Source organism: Amblyomma mixtum, chromosome 2 (assembly GCF_055824585.1).
Source record: "Amblyomma mixtum isolate Tamu chromosome 2, ASM5582458v1, whole genome shotgun sequence".
Classification (NCBI taxonomy): domain Eukaryota; kingdom Metazoa; phylum Arthropoda; class Arachnida; order Ixodida; family Ixodidae; genus Amblyomma; species Amblyomma mixtum.
In genome coordinates, this window is record NC_143013.1 from 192,614,839 (window position 1) to 192,631,622 (window position 16,784).

Below are 16,784 nucleotides of genomic sequence, written 5' to 3' on the forward strand. Positions count from 1 at the left end.
TTGAGTCCTACTACTTTCAGAACAGACCATGTATAAGCCTGAATCAGGCGTACACTGACTCAGGGAGCCAGTTCGTCGCAGGTTCGTTGTAGTTCTGCCGAACTTTAACGCTGATGCTGCCTGTCTGCAATTCTTATTATGCTATTTTCAATTTGCGTTCTTTATATATATATATGTATATATATATATATATATATATATATATATATATATATATATATATATATATTGCAACTCTTTGTAGCGTTTCTTTCTTGAGTTTATTTGTTCATGTTTCAAGGCTACCGGCACGCCGCTTTACGGCTTCGTTTGTGACGCAACAAACACCTAGATTTATCTCGATTGATCGCATCCAGGCGGAGCCGATTCTACTATAAGCCAGAATGTTCTAGTAACTTTCCATGCTTTATGGCGAATGTTCGCTATAAGCTTTAAAAAGAGCACGGCCAACAGCGGCGGGCATTCTTTTCGACGACCGCCGAGCTCGCTTGTTGCTACGCCGCCGCCGAGTGATTCAGTTCTTTGTGGGCGCAAGTCAGCCCAAATAAATAGTTTCGTTTCGAGGACATTCTCGCTGGTTTCCCCTTCGCCTTGGTTTACAGTCACCACTACGTGACATCTGGTGGAGGTGCTGACCTGCTATGCCCCTCACAATGGAAGCCACCGACTTTCCGTGGAGAACCAGAAAAAGATGTGGAAGACTGGCTGGACATGTACGACCGTGTGGCAGTGCTGAACACCTGGGACTACAGCGCTAAGCTTCAAAATGTTTATTTTGCTTTGGACGGTCCTGCCATAATGTGGTTTGAAAACCACGAATCTTCCATCACGACCTCGGCGACCTTCAAGAAGCAGCTAGTGGGTACGTTTACCAGCGTCGTGCGTAAGGAAAGAGCGGTGGTCCTGCTGCAGACAAGAATTCAATGCCCAAGCGAGACCGTGACTACGTATGTGGAAGACATGAAACGCCTTCTCAGGCGCGCCAACCCCAACATGATTGAAGAAAAGAAGCTGTCCTTCGTGATGCGTGGAGTGAGGGAGCAACTTTTCGCCGGACTGATCCGGGATCCTCCACAAACCGTCGCCGAGTTTGAAGCTGAAGCTTCAACCATCGAAAAGATCCTGAACGCCCGGACCCGGCACTACAGCCGACCACTTGAAGTGCTGCCGACAAGCCCCCAGGAGACACCCTTGCAAGCGGAGATAACCTGCGAGATTTGATAGGCGAAATTGTTCGCGAAGAACTTCGTCCCTTCCTACCATCCCCAAATCAGCAGACGCAGCAGCCTCAGGTGGCATCACTCACGGACATTACCCGTGAAGAAGTACAGCATGCACTTGGCTTCCCGTCACCAACGACACCAACGGAAGCTACAGCTATGACCTACGCCGCAGTACTACACAGTCCTCCGCCTCGACGAGAAGCCCCAAGCCCTCTTCGACAGGCACCAGGTCTACAAGCACGACGTCCCCTAACCCCTCCCGCCCACCTTATGAGCGAAGCAACGGAACCAGGAAATACGACCAGTGGAGGACTCCCGACAACCGCCCACTATGTTTCCATTGTGGCCACGCTGGGCACATACTTCGCCACTGCCCGTACTGACGCATCGGGCTGCGAGGTTTCGCCATCGACGCTCCTCGACCGCTCCCCGGCCAGCGACCACGGTAAATTGACGACTACCTGCGCAGAGGGGAGTACGTGTCTTCAAGCCGTTTTTCCCGCTCCCCGTCGCCGTCCACCGCACGATCTGTATCACCGGGCCGAAGCTACGCCGCGGCTGTCCGAGGAAGGTCCCCAAGCCCTCGTAGGGGAAACTAAATAAAGCAACCTGTGGAGGTCAGGCTGCTTGCCGAGGAAACGACGAAGATCCTCCAGCGGCCACGCCGTGTATGAAGACGCCGCACCCACTACGCCGACGCCGTATACAACGACAACCTCGACCATGACGCGAACCACCTTCAAAACGATGCCACCACCAAGAAAAGCTTCGACCACACGCCCTATCCCCGATTCACATACCGGCGAAGCCGTAACCCGACACCGAGGACGACGAGCAACTCAAGAGCCAGGACATCCGACTTAGAAGTGGTTATCGACGGCCGGAAAGTCACCGCTCTAGTCGACACAGGAGCTGATTATACGGTGATGAGCGGACCATTCGCTGCGCAGCTGAGGAAAGTAACGACCGCTTGGGACGGCCCACAAATTCGCACCACAGGCGGTCGCTTCATTACGCCACGACGAAGATGCACAGCGCGAGTGACTCTCAACGGACATACCTATCCCGCGACCTTCGTAGAGCTACGGCAATGTTCCCGCGAAGGGATCTTGGGCATGGATTTCCTTAATGAGCATCAAGTGATCATCGACCTGCGATCCAAGATGATCACACTTTCCACGGACGAGGCCATCCCGTCGATGAGGACTCCGGAACATCACGTTGCGCTTAGTGTCCTGTAGGAACAAGTGAGTGTCCCATCCCGCTCAAGCGTCATCATCACCGTGGGCGCCACATAAGCGACTAACACTGAAGCCATTATCGAGGGGAACATGCAGTTGCTTCTCGACCAAGGAATCGGCATCGCAAGAGGCATCGCACATTTCCGCAAAGGACAAGCCGAAGCACTGCTGACTAACTTCAGCGAAGAATACCGGCACGTTAACAGAGGAACGACGACTGCATTCGTCGACGAAATATCCGACGTACGAGACTTCTTCGCGCTCTCCGACCCATCCGCAGAAGATTCGCCTGACCAAGAGAATTTTCCCACTTTCGACATAAACCCAGCCCTGCCCCGGAACAGACCAGACGAGATCCGCAATCTCCTTCGAAGCTACAGCGAGTTCTTCTCGTCATCGCCGAAGGTCCGACAAACGCCGATTGCCAAGCAGCATCACATTATTACCGACCAGCATGCCCGACCTCTCCGCCAGAGTCCCTACCGAGTGTCGCCGCGAGAACGACAAGTTATCCGGGACCAAGTGGAAGAAATGCTACGCGACGACGTTATTCAGTCTTCAAAGAGCCCCTGGCTGGCACCACTTGTTCCAGTGAAAGCGAAAGACGGCGGACATTAATCCTGCGTTGATTACCTTGAACATTGTAACAAAGAAGGACGTCTACACCCTTTTCGGGGTCGACGACCCACTGACGGCTCTGTAAGGCCAAGTATAACTCATCAATAGACCTCAACAGCAGCTACTGACAAATTGACGCTGATGAAAGAGACATCTAGAAGATTGCAGTCATTACTCCAGATGGCCTCTTCGAATTCAAGGTGATGTCATTTGGTCTCTGTTCCGCACCAGCCACATTTCAGCGAGTAATGAATACAGCGCTGGCAGACCTGAAGTGGCAGATTGGTCTGGTATATTGAGATGACTTCGTTGTCTTCGCCTCGAACTTTGAGGAACACCTAAAAAGGCTTCAAGCAGTACTAGACGCAATCAAATCGTCCGGCCTAACTTTTATAGCAGAGAAGTGCCACTTTGCCTATGAAGAGCTGCTGTTTCTAGGCCACATAATTAGCAAGGAGGGAGTACGGCCAGACCTGCAGAAAACCGCTGCTATCGCAGCGTTTCCACTACCGGCCAATAAGAAAGCTGTGCGTAGATTTCTCGCAATGTGCGCGTACTACCGACAATTTGGGAAGAATGTTTCGTGCATCGTCGAGCCACTGAACCACCTGACAAAGGCAGGCGTGCCATTTAAATGGGAAGCGCCGCAAGTGGAAGCTTTCAAGGAAGTTCAGCGTCGTTTACAGTCCCCACTGAACCTCGCGCACCTCGATAAAAACGCCGAGACTGAAATTCATACCGACGCAAGCAGTGTGGGCCTAGGCACTGTTCTCGTTCAGAAAATTGACCGAGTGGAGAAGATCATCGCGTCCGCTAGCCGTTCCCTGTCAAAAGCAGAAGCTAATTATTCGCCAACTGAGAAGGAGTGCGTTGCCATCATCTGGGCTACGTCGAAATTCCGCCCCTACCTGTACGCACGACCGTTCAAGGTGGTCGGCGATCACCACGCACTGTGCTGGCTCACCAGTTTGAAGGAGCCCTCCGGCCGCATCGCTCGCTGGAGCCTCGCCTCCAGGAGTTTGACGTCACCGTCGTTTACAAGTCCGGACGCAAGCACTCTGACGCAGACTGCCTGTCACTAGCCACAGTAGATGCACCGCCACCGGACGATGATGAGGATGCCTTCCTGGGACCCATGAGCTCCAGCTCTTTTGTACAGCAGCAACGCTCGTACCCCGACATAAAATGCCTCATCAAATACTTGGAAGGCAAGGTTTCTTCACCCCCCGACTCTTTCAAGCGAGGATTGTCTTCGTTCTGTTTACAGAACGATGTCCTCGCGAAGTAAAACTTTGCAGCGAACAAAACAGCCTACCTCGTTGTTGTACCTGTAAGTCTGCGCGGAGACGTTCTTCAGGCCTCACACGACGAGCCGACAGCTGCACATCTCGGGTTTTCTCGCATCCTCTGCCGCATTCCAGACAAGTGTTACTGGCCCCGACTGTCTGCTGATGTCGCACATTATGTGAAAACCTGCCGAGATTATCAGCGACGAAACACCGCTCCAACCCGACCAGCAGGATTTCTGAACCCCTTTCAACCGCCCTCAAGGCCCTTTCAGCAGATCGGCATGGACTTGCTTGGCCGTTTCCCGAAATCAACATCTGGAAATAAGTTTATCATTATAGCGACCGACTACCTGACCCGCTACGCGGAGGCAAAAGGCCTACCGAACGGAACAGCAGCACAAGTCGACAAACCTTTCGTGGAGAACATTCTTCTGCAACACGGCGCCCCCGATGTGCTCATCACTGACTGAGGAACAGCATTCATGGCGGAACTGACGCAAGCCATCCTACATTACAGCCAAACCAGCCACCGGAGAACTGCATACCACCCGCAGACCAACGGACTGACCGAGCGCATCAACAAAACCATCGCCGATGTGCTCGCCATGTGTGCCGATGCCGAACGCAAGACCTGGGGCGTCACCTTCCCTTACATATTCTTCGTCTACAACACCGCAGTGCAGGAGACCACCCAGATGACGCCTTTACTCTCGTCAATGGCAGAGAGGCCACGACCACGCTCGACGCCATGCTGCCGAACGTTACCGAGGAAGATAACGTCGACGTCGCCGCCTACCTACAACGCGCAGAAGCCCGAAGACTTGCCCGATTAAGGGTCAAAGACCAGCAGCGGACCGACGCCATACGCTACAACCTACGAAGACCCAACGCGGAATTCAAGCCAGGAGAGCGAGTCTGGGTTTGGACGCCCATTGGCCGCCGAAGATTGAGCGAAAAGCTTTTGCACCGCTATTTCGGCCCGTACAAGGTTCTTCGTCGGCTAGGTGAATTGGACTATGAAGTCGTCCCTGACCAAATGACTACATCTCAGCGACGCCGTGTACGACCAGAAGTAGTCCATTTGGTACGCCTAAAGCCCTATCATGCACGCTAAAGGACGCCGTGTTTCCACATTCAGCGTTTATTTTTACACAGTCCGTTTTTGACTGTTTATAGCCGCATTATGTTCTAAAGCATCGAGTCGATACCTCTTTGAGAGGGGAGTAATGCAGCGAATCTTTGTAGCGTTTGTTTATTGTGTTTATTTCTTCATGCTTCAAGGCTGGCGGCACGCAGCTTTATCGCTTAGTTTGTGACGCAAGACGCGCCTAGATTTACCTCGATTGATCGCATCCAGGCGGAGCCGACGGCGAGGGATTCAGTTCTTTGCGGGCGCAAGTCAGCCCAAATAAAGGGTTTCAGTTCGAAGACATTCTCGCTGGTTTCCCCTTCGCCGAACTGCAGTCACCACTACGTGACAATACACACACACACACACACACACACACACACACACACACACACACACACACACACACACACACACACACACACACACACGCACGCACGCACGCACGCACGCACGCACGCACGCACGCACACACACACACACACACACACTTGGTTAATTTGTTTCATTTTAATTGCTTCATTTTCATATTATCATTTTATTTTTGCTTTCATTTTCATTCTATTCTTTTTATTATGCGTTCTGCTGCCTTCCAAGGTCGGTTTTCGTAGCGACATGAGCTTGAATATTGGGAGGAGTATAGCTTTCGCTCCAATATATATATATATATATATATATATATATATGCGACACAGACTCTGAGGCTGCTGTCGGTCAGCCAGCGGCGCTTGCGCGGGTTTAGCGCATTAAAAAAAAAAGAGGTATGTAGCACAAATCGTCAGAGACGATGCAAGAGCCGTCATTAGTTGAAAAAGGACGGCTTTAGCCGCTATGTTCAGGTGCTTACAGAACATTCGTTTTTACTTTGTCAGCCTGATAAAGGGCACACACTCTTACTCGGGTCAAGCGGGGTCATCAGTAGCGAAAGTGTCAAATGAATCAGCTGACGTAGTCCTTTCCTCCGCAGTAGCAAGCTTTACAATACGCCATAGTTCTGAAGATGAAAGAAGCCAACAGCCACAGAAACCAAGGGGCACAGGGGAATTTTTTTAATTAATTAATTTATTTTGTGGTGTTGATCAATTTAGAATATTACTAAACATGTTATCGCTTAAACCTAATTGATTAGAAAAGCAGAAGAAAAAACAACCACTGCCGCCGGTGGGATCCGAACCCACGACCTCCGAATTACGCGTCCGGTGCTCTACCTCTGAGCTACGGCGACGGCTGTCAAATCTTCTGCTTTCGGGGGTATTTATGTTTACAAGTAACCTAACCTTGAGAGTGTTCATCAGCGCCACCCACGTTCATAAGCGGCGGACGTAGAACGTCCTGAGTTACCGCAGGTAGTGACGTAGAACGTCATCGAACGGAGAGGGTGGAAGCTGCGTGAGAACCCTCTTATGCTTCCTATGGAGTCAAGGCTGCCAGAACCGAGGCCCTCGCTAAGCAATTAAGCAAACAAGGGAAGGGGAATGAGGGGCTCGTTATAAATATGAAAGAAGCCAACAGCCACAGAAACCAAGGGGCACAGGGGAATTTTTTTAATTAATTAATTTATTTTGTGGTGTTGATCAATTTAGAATATTACTAAACATGTTATCGCTTAAACCTAATTGATTAGAAAAGCAGAAGAAAAAACAACCACTGCCGCCGGTGGGATCCGAACCCACGACCTCCGAATTACGCGTCCGGTGCTCTACCTCTGAGCTACGGCGACGGCTGTCAAATCTTCTGCTTTCGGGGGTATTTATGTTTACAAGTAACCTAACCTTGAGAGTGTTCATCAGCGCCACCCACGTTCATAAGCGGCGGACGTAGAACGTCCTGAGTTACCGCAGGTAGTGACGTAGAACGTCATCGAACGGAGAGGGTGGAAGCTGCGTGAGAACCCTCTTATGCTTCCTATGGAGTCAAGGCTGCCAGAACCGAGGCCCTCGCTAAGCAATTAAGCAAACAAGGGAAGGGGAATGAGGGGCTCGTTATAAATATGAAAGAAGCCAACAGCCACAGAAACCAAGGGGCACAGGGGAATTTTTTTAATTAATTAATTTATTTTGTGGTGTTGATCAATTTAGAATATTACTAAACATGTTATCGCTTAAACCTAATTGATTAGAAAAGCAGAAGAAAAAACAACCACTGCCGCCGGTGGGATCCGAACCCACGACCTCCGAATTACGCGTCCGGTGCTCTACCTCTGAGCTACGGCGACGGCTGTCAAATCTTCTGCTTTCGGGGGTATTTATGTTTACAAGTAACCTAACCTTGAGAGTGTTCATCAGCGCCACCCACGTTCATAAGCGGCGGACGTAGAACGTCCTGAGTTACCGCAGGTAGTGACGTAGAACGTCATCGAACGGAGAGGGTGGAAGCTGCGTGAGAACCCTCTTATGCTTCCTATGGAGTCAAGGCTGCCAGAACCGAGGCCCTCGCTAAGCAATTAAGCAAACAAGGGAAGGGGAATGAGGGGCTCGTTATAAATATGAAAGAAGCCAACAGCCACAGAAACCAAGGGGCACAGGGGAATTTTTTTAATTAATTAATTTATTTTGTGGTGTTGATCAATTTAGAATATTACTAAACATGTTATCGCTTAAACCTAATTGATTAGAAAAGCAGAAGAAAAAACAACCACTGCCGCCGGTGGGATCCGAACCCACGACCTCCGAATTACGCGTCCGGTGCTCTACCTCTGAGCTACGGCGACGGCTGTCAAATCTTCTGCTTTCGGGGGTATTTATGTTTACAAGTAACCTAACCTTGAGAGTGTTCATCAGCGCCACCCACGTTCATAAGCGGCGGACGTAGAACGTCCTGAGTTACCGCAGGTAGTGACGTAGAACGTCATCGAACGGAGAGGGTGGAAGCTGCGTGAGAACCCTCTTATGCTTCCTATGGAGTCAAGGCTGCCAGAACCGAGGCCCTCGCTAAGCAATTAAGCAAACAAGGGAAGGGGAATGAGGGGCTCGTTATAAATATGAAAGAAGCCAACAGCCACAGAAACCAAGGGGCACAGGGGAATTTTTTTAATTAATTAATTTATTTTGTGGTGTTGATCAATTTAGAATATTACTAAACATGTTATCGCTTAAACCTAATTGATTAGAAAAGCAGAAGAAAAAACAACCACTGCCGCCGGTGGGATCCGAACCCACGACCTCCGAATTACGCGTCCGGTGCTCTACCTCTGAGCTACGGCGACGGCTGTCAAATCTTCTGCTTTCGGGGGTATTTATGTTTACAAGTAACCTAACCTTGAGAGTGTTCATCAGCGCCACCCACGTTCATAAGCGGCGGACGTAGAACGTCCTGAGTTACCGCAGGTAGTGACGTAGAACGTCATCGAACGGAGAGGGTGGAAGCTGCGTGAGAACCCTCTTATGCTTCCTATGGAGTCAAGGCTGCCAGAACCGAGGCCCTCGCTAAGCAATTAAGCAAACAAGGGAAGGGGAATGAGGGGCTCGTTATAAATATGAAAGAAGCCAACAGCCACAGAAACCAAGGGGCACAGGGGCACAGTTCTGAAGAGGCGTTCGTGAAAAAGTTACCATCTGAAAACTTAGCTGTGCCGCCATGATCCTCGAGTCAACTTGTCTACATGCTTCACTGTTAATCATTGACATAACGCATTTTCTTAAAAACTTGGGGGGACACGTAAGCTGCGCTTTAAGTGTATGACGCAATATCGTTAATGGGTCGCTTGAATGGCCTGGAGTTTTCTTTGCGCATCACTTCGCTGACACGGTCATTCTGCACATAGGTCACGGGGAGGCTTCATACCCCTACTGGTGCTGTTTCAAAGACAGCCGCCGATGGGTCCTGTGAGTCCCAGGTTGCTCTTCCCGAAATCCCGTTAAGGCTCCTGTGCAGCGCCACGGTGCGCAGGTCTCAACGGCATTGAATATGGCAACTTTGGGCAGTTTGATCACCACCCGGTGGCAGGTTGCGGTGACGTGAGAAGGTCACGTGAACTCTCTCGACCAATCAGGAAATTTCCAATTTTGTGGAAGCTCTCTGATTGATCAACTGGGGTCAGGTGAGCCTGATTTCTTCATCCGAGAACTGACCTAGTCAAGAATTTTCGATACAGAGAATCAGGGAACTGCGTGACCATAGCCAAATGCTATCGCGTTCAAACTTTCAGCCCTTTTGTTTTGCTGAGTTTTTCTTCGAGCATTTATAGCAGAATGCTCAACGTCAAATATCGCTAAACATATTTCAGCGGAAATAAATCATTCACTTTTCCGAAGCGTACTAAGCTTGCACCTTTTTGCACAGGGCAAAGACAGAGGCAGCATGTTAAATGCTGCAATAAGAAGAGGAAAGCAACAGAAGTTTCAAAGTTATTCGTACGACGGGCTTGAAGACTGTTAGCTTGAAAAAAGAATTCACTAAGTGCTTACGGAGGTGATCATTTGAACGTTACTATTGCTTCGGTCCAGTAAACCAGCTGCACGGACAGTGGAGTTTATAAAGAATTACTTGCGACCAGATTAGTTTCAACCCTTTCAAATATAGCGCGTTATATTGATTACACTAAGGAGTCTTGAAATAACGAAGAAATTGATTAACTTAGCAAATCAGATTAACAGTTTTATTAAAACTAAGGATTTGGCAAAATTATCTAAATATGGCGATACACCATCGAATATCTTTAACTGAAATCAATTTCGGTTCTGTATATTGTATCTAGCGGACATACTACTCTGAAGTATCGTGCCCAGCCCTGGCTGATATTTGGCGTGAATACGGATGCTCGCAGCCGCTCGTACTATGGTCCGTCAAATGTTTTGGGGAATCCCCCGAGGTGGAGTGGATTTGTAATAAGGGAGTAATTACACATTGGCATCTACCCAAGGGCAGCCAAACGGCTACAATGGAAACCTTAACAGCTTTCTCAGAAACTTCGCAGTTAAAGAAAAATTCGTCCTGGTCCGGGGTTCGAACCCGAAACCACCGCTTCACCGGAGCAGTCGCTCTACCAATTGAGTTAACCGGGACGGCAAGCTTATGGTAGGGCGAGCGCGAATTGAATCAGCGCATCACAAATCTGCCACGTACTATTTTGGTTCCCTACAGCCCGGTTAGAATGCACCTTTAGAACAGTATCCGTGTTCCCGCTAACGAACATTAAGGTATTAGTCTGTTATTTTCCCATGACGGTAGAGCTACTCTTGCTGTAAACCTCGTTTTCTGACGAATGAAGACGTTGACTTGGTGGCAAAAAAAGGCATCATTTGCAGCACCTTCCTTGTCTGAATCACTTTTTGTTGTGGCAATATCTGTATCAGAGAGGTTTCTGCAGATTACAGTGGTGAGGACTACTTTTTTCATAGTCAGTCTGTAGTAACGAAGAAGATAGTAACGTTACTACTGATCAATGGACGTGGTCCTACTCTATGGTGTTTGAAAAGAGGGCCTTAAGCTAAATATGTCGTGCATAGTCACAAGGTCCGCAGGACCATAGGGCGTGGGCGGATGATGTGGTTCTTAGAGAAGGTGTTGTTTATTCAGTGTTGTTGGTTCTTTCTCCAACTGGAGGAAAATACTTCGATTTATTGTTTCGTTATGCGCCAATCTAGAATTTTCTTTATGGTTGTTTATTCGCAATCGCACTTTAAACGTGCCACAGTTTCCACAGGCAATGGTTTTGGTTTGAGAAGCAAACTTCAACCGTGACAGGAAATCAACAGACTTTTGGATTCCGAGGAGAGCGCCACTATATGCGATATTCTCCATGCTTCAATTTGCATCAAGATCTTTCGGTGCCGAAGGAGTCGAGGAACATTCTGCGTATGCGCCTCAAGCTTCAGAAGTCGGTGGTGGTCGTTTTTCACGGCCTGGGGTGGAGTCAGAAATGAAGGGAAATAAAAGAGTGGTTATCAGCCCCAGACCCCAGCCCTCACCAAACAGCACCAGCTGATCATACTACCTCTTCAAGACAGAAATGATTCCCTGACTACAATGACGTCGGCTTTTATCTTTAGATCAGTTACACTCGTTTGTCAATGCAAAGAGAATGTTAGTCGATTCATTAACCAAGGCTCTGTCTCCATCACAACCAGACAGCATTTAATTCGGTGAGATGTTGCCGAAAACGACGGCAGATCAAAGGCGAGTACCGTCGAACTGTTATTAATGACCCCAAATTATTAGAATTGAATCCTGACACTCTAGTATCCCTGTGCATCCACCGAGTTTAACATCAGTGCGTAAGTGGATTCCTTTGCTGAAATGAATAAGCTGCTTTTCTCTTATTTTATTTATTTGCATGTGTTATTGCAAAACTCGCTTCATTCAAAAGTTGTAGGGAGTTTATAATTTGTTGAAAGGCTGAGGATGCAATTTCTATTTAAAAAATAATGAACAAAGCAGAGGAGATTTATGTACACTGTGTTAGTAATTAAAATATGGACCAATTTAAAGGCAGTAATTTTAACTCTCGAAATATGATGATAACTACAAGGTTAATGTCGGTGCAGAGAACGTTATTATTTAAGCGACGGCAGGGGAGTATAGTGCGAAGGGAAAATGAGTAGTTGAAGTAGTTGTTACTCCAGAAAAGTAAAGCAAAAAATAATATTACATTTAGTCGATGCTCGGCTGGGTTGCCTCAGCGTAAGAGAAAGGCAGTTCTGTTATGTCGAACTGAAATTACCCCTTAATGTCTTGATTAGAAAAAACTTAAGTAAAGAATAATGATTTCTGTGGGCCGACGATGAAAGGTTGGCTGTTTCAAGGTCTTACAGTACGGTCTTTCATTAAGGAGTAAGAACCCAGACAAGTTTTCATGGAACTTGGCTTGCTACATCTCGAGCTCTCCAAAAGCGCCCCAATGTCAAGACCTCGCTTCGTATATGTGTCAACATTCCCAAAGGGTCTTCTAACCCAGTCAATTAGGGCGGATGTGACTTTCTGGTTGCACGCGGGGAAGGCGAGCTGCTTGATTCCGCCATGTATTACTCAAGTTTTCCTCTTAGAAAAACTGAGGTCGCCGACCGGGGGTACTCCTCGAAGCGGAGAGAGCGCTCTGCTTGCGTGCGCGAGCTTTCGCTTATGTTTTCACCGCCGTACCAACCGCCTAAATCTCTAAGCGGTTACTTAGAAAACGGATGAAAATCACTCAGAGATAGAGTATTGAAACTTTTTATTTTACCGCGAGAGCTGTAATAGGGAGCCCACCCTGGCCTTTTGTGCTACCGTAGTCTGTAGAATTTGACAGGTGGCTGGCGGTGCAGTCACCGGAAGATGCTCCGGTAGGTGCCTCTTCTAGAGCGACCCATGCCGGGTGCACTTCCGGCCCCGGAGGGCGCCAGAAAGTTGCCCTGACAAATCCCCTAGGTGCTCTGGGTGTGCTGCCTACCAATTCATCCCAGTTCTTTAAAAGCGCCAACATCAGCTCAACCATGTACCCGCTTCCAACCTCGAAAAGCCCGCCCGCCCACCCCCCCATTCTCCACAGACACAGACAAAAACCGGCTTCTTCAGGGGGCCAACCGTTAACTGCCATCTTGGACGAGACTCGTGCTAGGATGGCCGTGCAGCAGAGGGAGGGTAGGAAGCGTCAGCGGTATATAACCGCCACCTCCGCATCAGATCGGCTACCAGTGACGGCTCTGGCCGCATCTTTTAACTCAGCCGTAGTAACAATTTCTTCAATATTTTTTTTAGGAATAAGGCCCACCGGTTTTGGTTCTACAGAAAAGACATAATGTGTTATTTTTCGGCGAAAAAAACGGAAAGACCGGTTTGCTACGAGACAGACCACTGTTATGGCATTGCTCACCTGCATTAGCACTGTCCTATTAGCTAGGAACACTATCACTTGTGCCCTAGGCCAGCAGTACTGAAGCACAAGGTAGCCGCGGTTCAAGAACTGTGATAACGCTAGCACGAACGCTTGGCGTCAAGCATTTGCGTCTCAAGAAATAATAAGGACTTTACCTCAATAGAAGGCCATTGTAACTGGAAGAGGAGGACTGCCCACATCCAGTCCCACAGCGTAATGTCTTCCCAAGTTTTTGACTCCATGTGCAGGTAGGCGTAGCTGCACTGCGGAACGACGAAATCGCTGAAGCGCGGACCCGCGCATCGGAACAGCATGTTCACCTCAGGGCACTCGACCAAACCGAGGCAGCCTTCGATCAACTCGGCTGTGATGTCACTGGATGTCGTGAACAGAAATATTACGTCGGGGCCCAAGGAAAAGAAATAAATAGACAACGGCCACCGACTGTGGCTCCTATACGTAAAGGATTCCGCTCAGTACACACAAATAATATGTTGGGTCTCCAAGAGAAAATAAAAATTAAGGTACCCTTTAATGCCACTTGTGCCGCGAATTCATTATTTCTCCTGTGTTAGCTAATCTATTTTTATTTTCAGCATAGGAGCGGAGCATTAAAGCTTAGTGGACGTCTCAAAAACTGTGTTGCCACGATGAGCGCCTGGTTTTCCCGCATTCATCTGCACGTAGAGCGAAAGTAGGACTGCTTGGTACATTACTGACGGTGTAGAAAGTGTTCGCTCGGAACGGAGCAAATAAAGGGTCGAAGCTCTGTTGTTATGCTCTCTCTTCTGCTCCGTGCAGCGTAGGCGCTGCCTGTGCCCGTTGTGTGGAGCTATGTTCACTTGGGGGGAATGCTCACGTATAAACCTTAACACAAAAAGCTTGTAGTGTTGGTCGAAGCAGATATTCTGCATTCAATTAAAAAAATCCAAGAAACCATGCGTTTCCCGTGCGTGAGTTTAAATACTTCAAATGGAAGTTGAACGTGTCACGTTATCATGGTCAACATATTGTTGCGTCGTTTCAGCGCGGAGGGTAGTAAAGAAGGGATGGTCCAGCCAACACATCTCATAATGGCTGTATCAAAATCATAGCGCTCACATAGAAAAGAGGTGTGCAAGAAAGTGCTAAATGAAACTGATCGGGCACTTATGATGTTTAACTCGCTGAGACAACGTAAGAGAGTTAGGCCTAACATTTTGCAGCCTAAATATCGTTCTTTTACTTTTTTTTTTCAAAGCTAATGCAGCTACTGGCTCTAGAGTTCCACAAATGAAGAGAACTCACTCATGAAAAATAATCCCGTTTTTGAAGGCTTTCGCCAGAACGAGTGCTACTTGCTCCATGTGCTTTTTCGTGCTGTCGATGGTGAACGCCAGAGGTTTGCGCCTCCTGCAGGCAAAGAAAACCAGCGAACGTGTTACTCAAACACCCTACACAACACCCCGAATTACCCTGCAGTTTGCATTTCTTTTAGTACCGTACCAAACCATCTGTGCACTGCAGACACCTTAAGGCAATAAACCGGTGAGGCGCACGCGAATTATAGTCTCTGACAGGCCGATCTTTCTTCATTTCCTCACACTAAAATTCCTTCCCTCTCCCTCTCTCTCTCCCTATCAGTCTCTGAGTTTTTACAGGAATTGTTGCCAGTCTTCTGGTTTGTTTCGTGCGTGTTCTTCTGAACAGGCTTATTTCTGTTGTGAACGGATTATTCGCATTGTCAGGAGGAATCTGAGGTGTGATGCTTTCTTGGTCGCCGCCTTTCCGCTAGAAAAATGTCATGCAGGTTGGCGACCTCGGAGGCCCCGGGATCCCGCCGCTCGAAAACACATCCGCACTTTTCAGGATGCTCACAGCTCTGTGAATCTGAATTGTTTGAGACCTAGAAGATTCGGAGGGCTTCGTACCTGCCGTGCTTCGCCCTGCAGGACCAGAAGCTGCGTTGTCCTGGAATGAATTGACCGACCCCTGTCCGGAGACTGTCACCACCTCTTCAGCTATTAAAACTGCTGATGCAACGGCATGCTTCGATGTCATGCCCCAGCGGTAATGTATCAGCTTCTCACTTGAACATGCGCACAGACTGAACCAAGCAGGAAGCGGAAACGGTAGATGAGCTAATGTGCGGCAGACATTGCCGGCGACAGTACTATACGGGCCCTTTTGGCTTGTCCGTGGCATGCAACGTGTCTGTGATGCTTTTCGTGGTTCGCTTTGCGTATTCCGGCATTGGCGTGTTATTAAGTGGAGCACTTGACATTGGAAACAATTCCTACTGGAACGTTGTGGCATGCACGCCTGCGCGAAATTTTCCTGTGTTTGAAGGTCGGGATAGTTGAACCGCGTAAAGGCGCTCCCTTCTTCCAGCAGGCTATGTTTTTATGTATATCTGTTTATTTAAAAATACTACAGGCAGCCAAGCTGCCTAAGCATGAAAGGGTTACATCTGCTGCGACATCAATAAATTAAGAAAGGAATCCATATTGAAAGACTCAAAAACCAACGGAGGCCGACGGGTCCGCTCTTGAATTACGAAGCGAAAAAAAGACTTCTGGGGAAGCTTGGCCCTCGCAAAGTACGGTCGAATTATATAAGAGGGACTGATTTTAGCACAAGTATGTTGCACTGAAGAAAGGTAAGATTTGTGCTACCAACTCTTTGTGGTGTCATGAACCAAGAGGTGAAGTTTCATGCGTGCAGGCTTTCGGCGTTCACAAAGGGGCTCCTGACTTACCCGCTACAGTATATCGAGGATAAAAGAAGAGGATCGATAGTGGAATAAAAGGAATCTACCAGAAACTAACAGAATGCATTTTTACTTAGGCAATTTCTTTTTGCACAATATGAGCACCCCACTGCTCAAGCGTACTCGCAGACTGGACAAACTATAATGCGCAGTTCTTCCACTGTTAAGTTTGTCGATGAATCTTCGAATGTTTTGCATAGAGAGTACACTTTATTAAGCTTTCAATCCCGTTTAAAATTTTGTGGTTTATAATGGGTTTCAGTACAGGTTTTTATATATTAAGTTTATACCTGCATTCGCTTTGAAAAGACAACACTGCGCGAAAAAACTTTGTGTCACTGTGGAAGTTCTTTGTGCATGAAATTTTGCATTTTTATGCAGATTGAGCCCGTAATGGATGTCTCCACAAAATAATTAATCTGTGTTTAGTAATATGGGAAGAAAAGTAAGAAGATATTCAGAAAGCTTACGTTTCGAGACACTCATTTTATGGGAAACAGTAGAGCCGAATGTAAGTGATGTTGGCAGCTTAAAAGAGAAAAGAAGTGCTTTGAACGAAATGGATAAGAGCAGGACCGCTTGTTAAACTGTAGCTGAGATCTTTCGCAGTTGTCTGTGAAGAATTCATACTGCTGTGTCACCACCAGGACAGGGACGGAGAGACAGTGACGACAACACAAGTTCTCTGTCACTCTGTCTCCGTCGCTGTCCTCGTGGTGCCACAGCAGTATGAATTCGTACCA